General features: G+C 44.3%; 1 long non-coding RNA gene across 2 annotated transcripts in view; it reads left to right on the top strand.

The window, feature by feature from the left end:
- The window catches only part of LOC103877997, a 50,563-nt gene extending 41,664 nt beyond the window's left edge, over window positions 1-8,899 (top strand). For both annotated transcript variants that reach the window (XR_002517289.2, XR_002517288.2), the window contains exon 2: window positions 8,739-8,899. This is a non-coding gene — a long non-coding RNA (uncharacterized LOC103877997). The remainder of the gene's footprint in view (window positions 1-8,738) is intronic.
- Window positions 8,900-13,019: the final 4,120 nt, after the last annotated feature.

The following is a 13,019-nucleotide window of genomic DNA, read 5'->3' as shown; positions in this document are numbered from 1 at the left end:
GCTAGCCTGAGCACGAACACACACACACACACACACACACAAAATTTAGACTAAAATTCACACATAGTAAGATTACTGTATATTCAATTCCACATAGTTGGAAGAAAACAGAAGAGCGATAGTGTCTCAGTAACCAAAGAGGTGAGGATGATTGATAGTGTCAAACATGGATAGAAGAGCAATACACGAAGAGAAACAGCTGGTTTTGTGCATGAAGATGGTATGTTTACATGGGCGCAAAAACATGCATGCCTGTGGGTGTATATCTGAGTGTTTTGAGGGGGAAGGTATTATATAAGTAGAGACTAGAAAAGAAATGAGATGAAGTTGTCAATCAGGAGACAGCAATAAAAAGAATCATCATATATCAGAACAAATGGATATCCAACAAAACGTTTTCTTGATTGTTATTTTGATTCCTTAAACCCTGAACTTGGATTCTGAACCTTGATCATTGATTCTGTGTGGTGTGTTCAGCTAATCTTGCTTCATTTTAGGCCTCGAGTCTTTCAATAGGTGTGGAATTACTAGGTGACTTGCTTTGCTCCAGTTCTTCCTCATGTCAATGAGGACCTTTAAGTAATTAGCCTCTTGATTATGAAATGCATTTTGAGCAGAAGCCTGGTCAGATTATTTAGTTTGTTCCAGCATATACTATACCGAATGGTGGAGATGACACTTTATTACCCATCTGAATTATTCTTTTTAAATAGGATGGGCTGTGTACTGCTTACTTTTCTGGGTTTGGAATCCCCTTACCTAAATTTAGTCAAATACACAACTCACACTGAATGTGGAGAGGAACTAATTTGGGACAAGAAACCAAGGCAAAGAATCTTCATTAGCAACAAATAGGATAATGGACTTAATTCTTAATAGTGTCTCATCATTTTTCTCCATTATATTGCATTTGATTTCACTTCTATTTCAGGCTCTCACTTCCTTAAAGTTTAGTTAACATTACACTCTCAGAACCCAATCCCAGTGAGGAATGGCTCAGGGGATGTAACTCCAGTCAATATTTAAATGCCACTCCTCCAAAGACGATGAGAGAGGCAAAGAGGATGAGATGATTTGGCTTATGTGTTGGTCATGTGCACTTTATTCCCGTAATTATCATTTTTCATTTAACAGTTATTGAATGAGGCACACTCCTCTGTGACTGCAAGAGTCCTCCCTTCCTCCCAATTTTCCTCCCTCCCTTTCCCTTCCCTCCCTCTCCTCACCTTGCCTGCCTTCCTGCCTTCCTTCTTTAATTATAAAACAACATGTTAAAGATTCTGGTCCTGAAATCTCATTCGAGTTCATAAAAAAACTAAATTCAAAGAATCTTGATTTTTTTCCCTCTTCAGGGACTTTGTCATGAATTCTTAGCTGATTTCCCTTGTGGCATACCCAGGTCACATGAGAGAGAGAGAGAGAGAGTGTGTGTGTGTGTGTAAGGGATGAAAACAGGCCTGTCTTTATGGAACAGGTACAGTATTTCACAGACGGCTGGCTAGTAATGGAATTCTTCTATCAAAAGCTTCTTTTCTGGATCCTTAACTGATTAGCAGATGCAAATTCTACACTGAATGCTGATAAGACCAAACCACACATATTTGGGTATCTGTGCACACACACACACCATTTTTATTAAAATGCAGACACATCTATATTACTGCTACATTCACTTCTACATAGTAGAATCTCCTTCCTCTTGCAGCTTCAAAAGATAGTTGGGCAGGAATTATTTTATAGAATGGAAGTAATTTCTATGGGGCCAAACAATAATAAGGAAATTGGAAGTCAAGGGCTATCATCCGAATGGATCTGGAGAAGAAGCTCCATCAACCATGGAAGGAAATTATGATCACTCCTGTCTTCCTGCTCCTTTGTGTATCCAGGTGTCCTCTATCAAGAGCACGTGTTTCCCTAGGCCTAGAATGGGCCTTTCTTACATCACTGTGGCCCACTCCATTCTCCAACAGAACTCTTAGCAGCTTAAACTTCAATAATGATTCTCTAATAATTTGGTTGTGTGGCTATTTCCACCACCTCCTGCCCACCTTGGAAAGGTGTATTTCCAGAGGTTAGGTCCTCGCAGCAACTTCCATGGACCCTCCGTGCTCAGAGGTGAGGGCTGAGTCAGCACTTTCCTGGCTGGACAGTTCCTGGCCCAAGCCTCCGACTTCGCCTTCCCTGGCCTTCCACTCCCTTCCTCTGGTAAGGCTCTGGCATCAGATGGAAGGACCCCAGTGGCTACAGAGGCTGGTGAATGAACAGTGAGCCTGCTGCAGAGCCTTCATTTCTCATTGTCTCTTCATCCAGACCAATTAGCCCTTCCACTACCCCATAGTGAAAAAAAGAAATGATGCATGTGAACTTGGCATTATGGGGAGGCCCCTGAGGTGTAGACATTAAGTACATATGAGATTTCCTCTTTTATCATTGTCATGTATTTTTCACAGACATTCATCTCAGGACTTCCCAGAAGACAGACCCACCCCAATTTTCCTGTCCCTTCTTGTTTCAGTCACTGCTCTCTTACCTTGTCTTCCTTCTCTTCCCAGGATGAAGGGGAGAATTGGAGTCTTGCACAATGAAAGGACAACATTGCTGCCAAAAGAACCATCGTGACTGTAGGCATATTTTCCACCCTCATCCTGCAGGTTTTCTGCCTGCTGTTGGCCCCTGACCAATTTTGCTCCTGGGCAGTCTGAGGTGGAACATAATTCGTAGAAAACAAATTATGCTCAACCTCACTTATAATCAGGGAAATGTGAGTCAAAACCACAATGAAATATCACCTCATGCTATTTAGGATGGCTGTTATCAAGTAGACAAGAAAGAAGTGTTGGTGAGGGTAAGGAGAAAATACAATCGTGGCAAACTGTTGGTGGGAATGTAGGTTGGTAAAGCCATTATAAAAGGCACTGTGAAGGAATTTCAAAAAATTAAAAATAAAACTGCCAAATGTTCCATCAATCGGTCTTCTGGACACATAATCAAAGGAAATGAAGTCAGTATCTCAAATAGATGTTTGCACCCCATATTCGTTGCATCATTTTTTGTAATAGCCAAGATATGTGAGCAATCGAAGTGTCCATCAACAAATGAATGGATAAGGAATCATGGTACATATATACAGTGGAATATTATTCAGACATAAAAAGGAAGGAAATCCTGTCATTTCTGAAGACATTAATGAACCCAGAGGACATCATACTAAGTGAAATAAGCTAGAAACAGGAAGACAAAAACCACACAATCTCACTTACATGTGGAATTTTAAAAAGTCAAACTCATAGAAGCAGAGAGTAGAATAGTGATTGTCAGGGGCTTGGGATAATTGAGGAGATGTTGGTTAAAGGGTACAAACTTTAAGTTATAAGATGAACAAGTTCTGGCACTCTACTGTACAGTATGGGTGATGACAGATGTGTAATTAATTTGATGGTGGCATTCATTACACAATGTATATGTATATCAAATCATCACATTGTACACCTTGGATAAAATCTACCTTTATTTATCAATTAAATATTTCAAAATTTTTTAAAAATGGAAGGCCAAATGGGCCAAATGGGGAAACTTCTTTGTGTGGAGCTGATGTCCAAGCTAGAATTTCCAAACTTTTTCTGTAACCTAGAGTCTCTTTTATACTTTTGACTTACCCATCATTCATAACAGATCTCAGGAATGCTCATCACACTGCCTATTGCTAAAAACTCAAATAAGTTATTGTTATATGAACAACCCAAGTTAATGCAGTCATTAAAGGAAATACAGAGTCTTGACTGAAAGAGGTCATTTCTATTTTTCGTTGTGATACTCAGATCATAACCCGTCACATGTTTTAGGGAGAATGAAAATAGGCTGGAGTTCCTTCAGCAAACAGGATGCTGTGGAATAAAACGTTCTACATGAGAATACTTAAACAAATTGGAGTGCCTGGTGCCACCATGTAAATTGTGAGGTGTCATACAGGCTGGTCTTTAGATTAGAGATTGGACTTAGTCTCTGTAGTCCTATGAGTAGAGCAGGTCGGGGTGGGGCTGGGCAGGGAGGAAGATCATCTTAAAGTGATAGACTTAGGCTCAGTGTGAGGAAGGATTTCTAAGAGTTGGAGCTGCTCAGAGGTGAAATATCAAGAGAGTGCCCTTCAGGAGCAGTGTCTGAAGACAGACCACATGGCCAATAGGGAGAGAGAAGAAAGCTGGGTGGCCTTCAGCGCTTTGCTTCCAGTCCTGGGAGTCTTACTGAGATATCTAGTGACCGCTCAACCCAAAGAACAGACACATGTCTGTCGTGTCTCTCTGGGCTCATCCTGCTTATTGCAAGTGAGGCCCAAAGCTGGGGCTGTTATTCCCTCATGTTTCAGGTCCACATGCAACTTATTCTCAGATCTTTTCTGAACAAAACAGAGAGACTGTTTGCCAGATAGCTGGACCAGAATGAGGGGAAAGAAGATAAGGCCCAACCGAGAAGTCAGAAAAGCTTCACTTTTCATTAGCTCCACATTCCAAAGTGAGAAATCAATGTGCTTAGCTGCAATTTGAAGCAATTAGTCTTTGTTCTCCAACATTCTCAAAGAATGACTTAAAGACGCCCAAATAAATATTTTCAGAAAAGAGAGTAAATTTGTATTACTTAACCCAAGGAATGCAAACAAGTGTAATTAAAGTGAATACCCATAAATAAAGTAAATACATTAGTTAGGAAATGAATTAATTAGTGTTTAATTACTATCAATTACTAAAATCACTACAGAATTACTTGTAGAATGGATTGAATCTCTTGCTCCTATTAATAATTTCCATTGCTAATTGTATGCACTTGTATTTTCTTTTCTTTGGGTGCATCTTAGCAGAGCTAATAGGAGGAAGCAACAGCACAGTGAACAATGACAGGGACTTTTTTTTTCTTTGTTCAGTAAAAAACAAAAGTGGTTTGAAATATATCTGCCTGGTTGTCAAAAGCCAATGCAGGTAAGGAAGAGACACAGGAAGGAAGGTTGTCCTCGTGACACAGGGTGACCCTTGCCATTCCCTGCTGAGCGGAAGCAGCTGATGTTTGTGGCAGAGTCGTGAGGTGAGGGGTGTGTGTGTGGGGGGGGGTGTGTGTGTGTAGGGAGGAGAAAGGTGGGGACTGGGAGGCTCAATGCCTGAGCTCACTTCCAGCATGCTCTGTGGAACGCATATGTAGACTGGCAGCCAGGCATCTCTACCCACTGGTCTTGGCAGGTGGGGAATAGGTTTGATGTTTACCTGGAGAACAGAGTACGTCATTTGCTGCCTTGCAGGTGGAGAGAACACATCTGACATCATGCTCCCTAAGAGGCAACACACTAGCTAGTGCGAGAAACAGATGTATGCAAATGACAGGCTGAGGGTAAGGAGTGCCTTTCCTGGGATCCACTCTGCCTGCTCACCAGCATTCTCATTTTCCTGTTTACACAACATCCCCTTTCCCCTTCCCTGCCCTCTCCTCCTCTCCCTCATGCACACAGACTCTCAAGCCAGACCGCCTAGGTTTGATTCCAAGCTTCCTCACCTGAAAGGCCTTGGGCAAATTACTTAACCTCTGTGAGTCTCGATTTCCTCACCTGTAAAATGGGGAGAATGACAGTACCTACCTCTCATGGTTCTGGTGAGAGCTCAGATCAGTGGGTGACACATCACAGTCTCTGCTTTATTCATTTTCTTGGTATTTCCGCCACATATTTCTTGTGTAGTAGTTGAGGGGGTCATATGATGTGGAGATAAACTAGCTGGGAGGATGGGAGGAGTGATTTGGGAGGGAAATGAAGTTGAGGAGGAGAAATTGGTCCTTAAGTGGTTGTTCTGTTGATTAGTTAGGGTTCTCCAGAGAAATGGCACCCATAGGAGGTTTATTATGAGGGATTGGCTCACATGATTATGGAGGTGGAAAAGTCCCATGACCTGTTATCTGCAAACTGGAGGCCCATGAAAGCCGGTGGTGTAGTTCAGTCGAAGCCCAAAGGCCAGGAGTGCCACTGTCGGGGGGCAGCATAATATGGGCATCCCAGCCGAAGGAGGAGAGAGCAAACTCACCCTTCTTTTGCTTTTCTGTCCTATTCAGGCCCTTTAAGGAATAGATAATGCTCGCCCACATTGGTGGGGGCAGATCTTCTTTGCTCAGTTTGTTTATTTAAATGCTAATCTCTTCCAGAAACACTGTCACAGGTATACCCAGAGATAATGTTTTTTCACCTATCTTGGCATTCCTTAGCCTAGTCAAGTTAACACATAGGAACCTAAAAAACAAAAAAGTCAGAACCTCAAAAGGAGAGTAAATGGTGATCACTAGGGCTTGGGGTTTGGGGGAAATGGGGAGAAGTAGGTTAAAGGGCAAGTACCTTCAGCTATAAGATGAATAAGTTCTGAGGATCTAATGTATAGCACGTTGACTCTAGTTAATAATACAATACTGTTTATTTGAAACTTGGTAAGAGAGTAGCTCCTAAGTGTGTTTTATGTGTGCACACGCACACACACACACATACACACACACGGTGACTATGTGTTGTGATGAAAGTATTGATTAATTTGATTGTGGTAACAATTACACAATGAATACGTATATCAACTCATCATGCTGTACACTTTGAATATATACAAATTTTATGTGTCAAATATACCTCAATAAAGCTGGACATTTAAAAAAAAGCTAAGGGAGAGACCAGGAGTGAAAAGAGGTCCGCCATTGCTTGACACTGGTCCTGAATTCATTTTATCATTCTGACGCATCCATTCCTGACTTTCTGGGTAACCATCAGCCCGTTAATTATCCCAGCTTAATCCCAGGATTTTCATTTGTAAAAAAGAATAATATAAATATTTGCTTCATGGCATTGCTGTAGGGCCTACCACTGGAAGTTTTTGAGTCACCCGCTGTAGTGCGAGGTGCAAAGGTTAGACTGAATAAATAATAACTGGTATAATTGGCACTAAAATTAAAAAGCTGAAACAGAACATTAACCATTGCACTCTGTTGGTGTGAAGATAACAGGGACTCTTGCATAAGGGCAGTGGTAACAGAGCATGTCTCTGTCCTGTCCTTCCGTCCCCACTCACCTCCCCCATACCTTCCTGGGATGCTATTTGTAGGCTCTTCCTTTTCAGAAAGTGTCAGGGCCTAGGGCTCACGGCTCCATGAATCAGATCCTTCCCACAAACTCACCTGCTCTTTGCCATCGGGCTGGGCTGTAGTTATTCTAGTCACAGCTGAGCTGTGGTCACTCACCTCTGCTGCCATGGCCTCAGCACTGGTTCAGAATGAGGTTAGCATCCTGGTGGGCACGTACAATGACTAAGGAGGAATGCCACCTCTTCAGGTCAACTTACCATTCACCCACGACTGGGAAGTGCAAGGCTGAAGAAGACGCTGGCTGCCTTTGAGAAGCTCAACATTTTGAGCACCCCATTGTCACTGCACAATTCTGCCCTAGACCGAAAATCAGAGTCACCAACACTGGGAAATATCTTTTAAAAGTCTCTTTGTCCTAGATGGCTGTTATTTCACCTTCGGGAGGCACTCAGCAGTGATTCCGTTGAGGCTGACCTCTTGCCAAGGGAGTGAATGGCGCTAATCTCTTGGCTGTCTTCTGTGTCCCATATTATTTTAGTTCTCATTGTAAGCTCATTCATTCATTCTTTCATTCATTCATTCAATGTTCATGAGGTCCAGAATGCATAACAGTAGAGAAGACTCATTCCCGCCTCTAAAGGTACAACTGAGTACGTACTAAAATACAGTGTGATATACACCATGAGCTTTTTAGAAGACAGTAAAAAGAGGTGAAAGGTCAGGGAGGCTTCTGAGAGAAAGCAAAACTTACGCAGAGGTTTACGTGTCAATTATACCTCAATAAAGCTGGACCAAAAAGAAAGAAAGAAAGAAAGAAAGAAAGCTAAGGGAGAGGTCAGGAAGAGTGGATTGAGATCTGCCATTGCTTGACACTGGTCTTGAATTCATTTTATCATTATGATAAATCTATTCCTCACTTTCTGGGTAACTATCAGCCTGTTCATTATCCCAGCTTAATCTCAGGATCCTTGTTTAAAAAACTGGGATAATATAATATTTGCTTCCCAGCACTGATGTGGGACCAGTAGCGGGAGTGTTTTTGAGCCAGCCTCTGTAGTGCTAAGGGAAAAGGGGACCATGATAAGGTAAGTGACAATCAGAGACAAGCGAATTACAGCCTAAGCTCCCACAGAGCAGGGAGGACTTTTTCCATTTGAGGTATGAACGAGGGTCTGTGTGACTCTAAGGACATTAATTGTTCAACCACATCAAGCTATCTTTTGTTCCTTCCCGTCTCCCCTTGAAGCAAAATCTTCCTTCCTCTTCTGTTTCTTTCTCCTAATTTTTGCTGCAACCCTAAGCACCTGTAGGAAAAGGTGAGGGGGGCCGACTGCCTGGGTTGGACTCCTGACTCTGCATTTATTTGGTGTGTAACTCTGGATGCATTGCTAAACCTTTCTGAATGTAAAATGGAATACCTGCCTCAGAGCTGTGTGAGGATTAAAAGGAAAGAAAAAAAGGAAAGAGAGATATTGTTTGTAGAGAGCTTAGCATAGCGCCTGGTACATAGTAATTATTCAACAGATCATAGATAATATCATTATTGTGGATGCTAAGCTTCATTTTTTTGTCTCAGTTGATTGTTATTAAGCCAGGCTAATGTGTTGCTTGATGAGGCATTGGCCTAAGTTGTATTTGCATTTCAGATGGAGAAACCTGAAGACCAAAATTTATACCACCCCTAAGGAGAGCAGCCATCTTCCTCCCTGTCCTGAGCAGGAATAAACAAAGACTGAACAAACCCTTGCAGCGGGGCGGGTGGCGGGAGATGTTTCCAAGCTTTACTCAAAGAAAACGGTGATGCCTATGTACATGTAAGTGATTTGCCACCTGTGCAAAAGTCTGCACGATAGCCCTGGGGGAGAGTTCCTGAGACACCCGAGCTCGAGTCTGCAACCCTCATCTCCTTTCTGTGCCGACTCAGGAAGAAAATAAGCCCCAGCAGGAAACTCACCCTTTGAAATGTCAGAGTCCACGAAGTAAGGGCGAGGTGCCCTAAAGCATCCAAATGGCATCTCCTGCCCCAAGAACTTATCCAAGCCCTCATCCTGACACTGGGGAGGCTGAGTTACCTCGGTAGGTGCTCCCCGCAAGTGGGAGACAAGCAGCGGTCATTGGTTTTCATTTGCTGAAATCAGCAACTTAATCCTAACTTAACCAGAGCCTGAATCTCCCCCTTCCAAGGCAAGGCCTTCCCTGGGAATGATTGAATTTCGCAGGGTGCAATAAAACAAAGGGCTTCTGCTGAATCAGGCGCCAGACTCATAAGCCTGTAAATCTCCCGCTTACTCTTCAAGGCGGGGATGTTATCTCCACCCCAGCCATCCCCGTCATGTCATGGCGCCTGCTGTTTCCACAACCTCTCCTGCTAAGAAGGTGACCCTAGGTAAGGCATTCTCTTCAAATCGAAGCTATGCATGGCCCTGAGTCCTCATTCAGGAAGCTGGTGGCAGGGGGGAGCTCATGTTACAGACACGCTCTCTAGATTGCCAGATCCGGCTAGTTTCAAAATATGCCCAGGTGCTTATTGCTGCATGTTCATTGATGGGGTTGAGAAGAGGGAAAGTGGAAACCAGACCATCTAGGGGAATTCCAGTCCAGGTGTTCCCAGAGACCTAGGCCGTGAATAGGAGAGCAAGGATTGTACAATCGATTCTCCAGAGACGTTCAGCTTAGCAGAGTGTGTTCAATAAAGACTGTTGGTTAGGATAAAGCAGAGAGCTAATCAGCCGAGGGAGATTTCCTTTAAGTGAGAGTTTTCAGAATCTGGTTTTAGCAAGTGTCAGGCTTGGGAAGAGGCAAGATTGACAAGAGCTCAGACCCCTGAATCACTGCTTGTTGCCCGGTTTGACTTAGTAGATAGCACACATAAAAGCCAGTCACTCCCATCTCTTGAGATGTCCGACTTTGTATTAAGACTTCTCTGGTGAGCTCCAGGTGGGGGTTTATCAGAGGGTTGGGGCCCAGGACCCGGGGCTAGAGGTCCTGCCTTGCCTCTGACTATGGCCCATGGTGAGCTCACTTGAGTCTCAATCTCCTTTCCTGGGAACTAGGGGATGGGAGTGAATTACTTGACTAGGTTCTCTCTAAGGCCTCCCCCAGTTGAAATGTTTATCTCACCTTTAGGAGGCAGAGAGCTTGGGGTATCTGGAAAGCCAGGGAGTGAAAAATATGTCCTGTTCTTGTACACAGGGGCCAATCCAAATGGCGTGTCTTTTTGTCCCTGTTTGTAAGCTGGCCCAGGAAAGCTGCCAGGTGCTTTTGGTGGAGCAGCCAGAAACAGCTCTCCAAAGCCCTCTGACAGAGACTGTGGCAGCAGAAGTGACGAGTGACAGGTCTTTTCTCTGAATGGGCACAGCCCTCTGTGGACATTTGATCTCACTCCTACCTCACTGTCTGTGTTCAGTGATGGCTAAGAGCACGAGCTCTTTGGGCAGAGAACCAACTTCCAACCTTAGTGTTGGCAAACCGTGCAACCCTGGACCACTCAGTCCTTGCCTCATGGATCTGCTTGGAGTCAGGACATAATATCTGTGAAGCAGGAACTACCGTGCCCAGAGCTTGCTCTATGAAGATCAGCTCCAGGAGGGAGACGGTGATGTCATGGCTTCTGTTAGGTAGTAAACTTCTAGGGGGCAGGGTCTTCATCCTGTTTATCTCTGCATCCCCTGCTGGACCCACATGGTTGGCCCAGACTTGCTCAACACAAACCGATGGATGAATAAGTGAGTAAACACAGTCGGTTCATGGCCATGGGTTTCTGGCACCTGTATCAAGATAGAGATGACTTGTAGAGGAATTACCTCTGCAAAATGCCTTTCTCCAAGAAAAGCTGTTTCGGAAACTCCATTATGCTTCTAAAACAGGGATCTCCAATCCCTTGGGGCCATGGACTGGTACTGGTCCATGGCCTGTTAGGAACCAGGCTGCACAGCAGGAGGTGAGGGGTAGGCGGGCAAGCAGTGAAGCTTCATCTGAATTTACAGCAGGACCCTATCACTTGCATTACTGCCTGAGCTCTGCCTCCTATCAGATCAACAGAGACATTAGATTCTCATAGGAGCTCAAGCCCAGTTGTGAATCATGCGAACCAGGGATCTAGGTTGCCTGCTCATTATAAGAATCTGCTCATTATAAGAATCCAATGATCTGTCACTGTGTCCATCACCCCAGATGGGACCATCTAGTTGCATGAAAACAAGCTCAGGGCTCACACTGATTCTACGTTTTGATAAGTTGTATAATTATTTCATTGTATGTTACAATGTAACAATGATAGAAATAAAGTGCACAATAAATGTAATGCAGTTGAATCATCCTGAAACCATTGACTCCTCGTGATGGTGACAACCATCACCACCACACCAGTCCATAGAAAAATTGTCTTCCACAAAACCGGTCCCTGTTGCCAAAAATGTTGGCTGCTCTAAAATAAGGCTGACCCTTCCAAAATTCTACTGATCTACCTGGCAACTCCTCAGTTCTTGCAACGCCTCAGTTCTTGCAATGCCCCACTAGACAGTCAGGGGAAAGGATAACAACCTTCCTGGGACATTCCAAGTGGACTCTTGATGCCAATGCTCTGCCATCCCCTGACAAGGAGCTTTTTCCTATGGAAGAGTCTCTAACACCTCTGGAAGTTTCTAAGTCCTGTACAGCAAAGCCAGAACTCAGAATACATCTCTCAGAAGAAATGGAATAAGGAGCTTTCCTATGGGGCCAATGCAGTGACATGAGAAGCTAAGATGTGCTGCTGTGGTGGTGAGTTTTGCAGACTGTTGAGGACCTGAGGCACCCCCTCCTCCCACACACACTGTGGGCCGTGATTCATCTCTTCTGGAAACCCAGAACGGGAGGCTCCCCAGGGTTCTTTCACACGGACCCTCTCTGTGAAAGAGAGGCGTGTGCCTTTCCCCATAAGCCCGCACTCATCCTCACCTTCAAGGCCTTTCTATGCATTTCCAGGAGACATTTCGAGGGTTCACGGGGTGCCCTGGCTCCCAGGCTGTGCAGGCTGTCGTGTGGCAGCTCCAGAAGTAATTACGAAGGCAGAATGGGCAGCGGGAGGACCATCAGTCAACTCTGGACAGAGGCGCCTGTCCTGTGACCCACCTAGGGGCCTGTCAGAAATAGAAATAATTTTAATGAAAAGGCACAGTCCTCAGTCCTTCTAATGCTGACCAAGCAAAACGGAGGGGAGATTTTCGTAAGAGGACAGGACTCTGCTTTCAGCAGCAAAGCAGCCCTGAGGGGTGGGAGTGTAAGAAATTTAGGAGAAAAAAATCCTGGTGTATGTTAACAGTTTCTTTCCCCTTCTGCCTTTCTCTATCTCAAGTGACAGCAGGGATAAGGACAGAGGTGCTTTATATCCTCGGAAGTCAAACAAACAGGGAGCCATTTGTCAGAAATGGGACCAGTTTGCGACACAAATGGAAAAGCACAGAAATGTCATAGAAGTGTAACTTCCAGTTAGGTGTGGTGGCTTATGCCTTTAATCTCAGCACTTTGGGGAGGCCAAGGTGGGAGGATTGCTTGAACCCAGAACTTTGAGACCGGCCTGGGCAACATAGCAAGACCTTGTCTCAAAAAAAAAAAAAAAAGAAAAAAAAAGAGCGTATCTTTGGTGCTCTTCTGCTTCCCGTTTTTGCTCCTTCCATCCTTCCGTAGAGCTCAAATTTTCTGTTTCTCCACTTGGCGCCCCTTCCCTTTCCCTGAGCAGCAAAACCCACTGACTGTGAACCTCTTTAGGCCAGGACTTCTCCTTGTTCTGGCCTCCCCAGAACCAAGCACGATGCCTGCCTGGCAGCTGCTGCTTTTACAGTATTTGTTAAAGGAATGAAAACCTCTTCTCAAAGCTCCCAATCACACCTCGATGTAGAGGACTGATAACAGCTGAGAGCTTTGCCTCTTCTCCTGGGACATCAGTA

The sequence above is a fragment of the Papio anubis genome, chromosome 12, assembly GCF_008728515.1.
Source record: "Papio anubis isolate 15944 chromosome 12, Panubis1.0, whole genome shotgun sequence".
Lineage (NCBI taxonomy): Eukaryota > Metazoa > Chordata > Mammalia > Primates > Cercopithecidae > Papio > Papio anubis.
The sequence above is the reverse complement of the archived record's forward strand: the minus strand, read 5'-3'. Positions and strand labels throughout refer to the sequence as shown.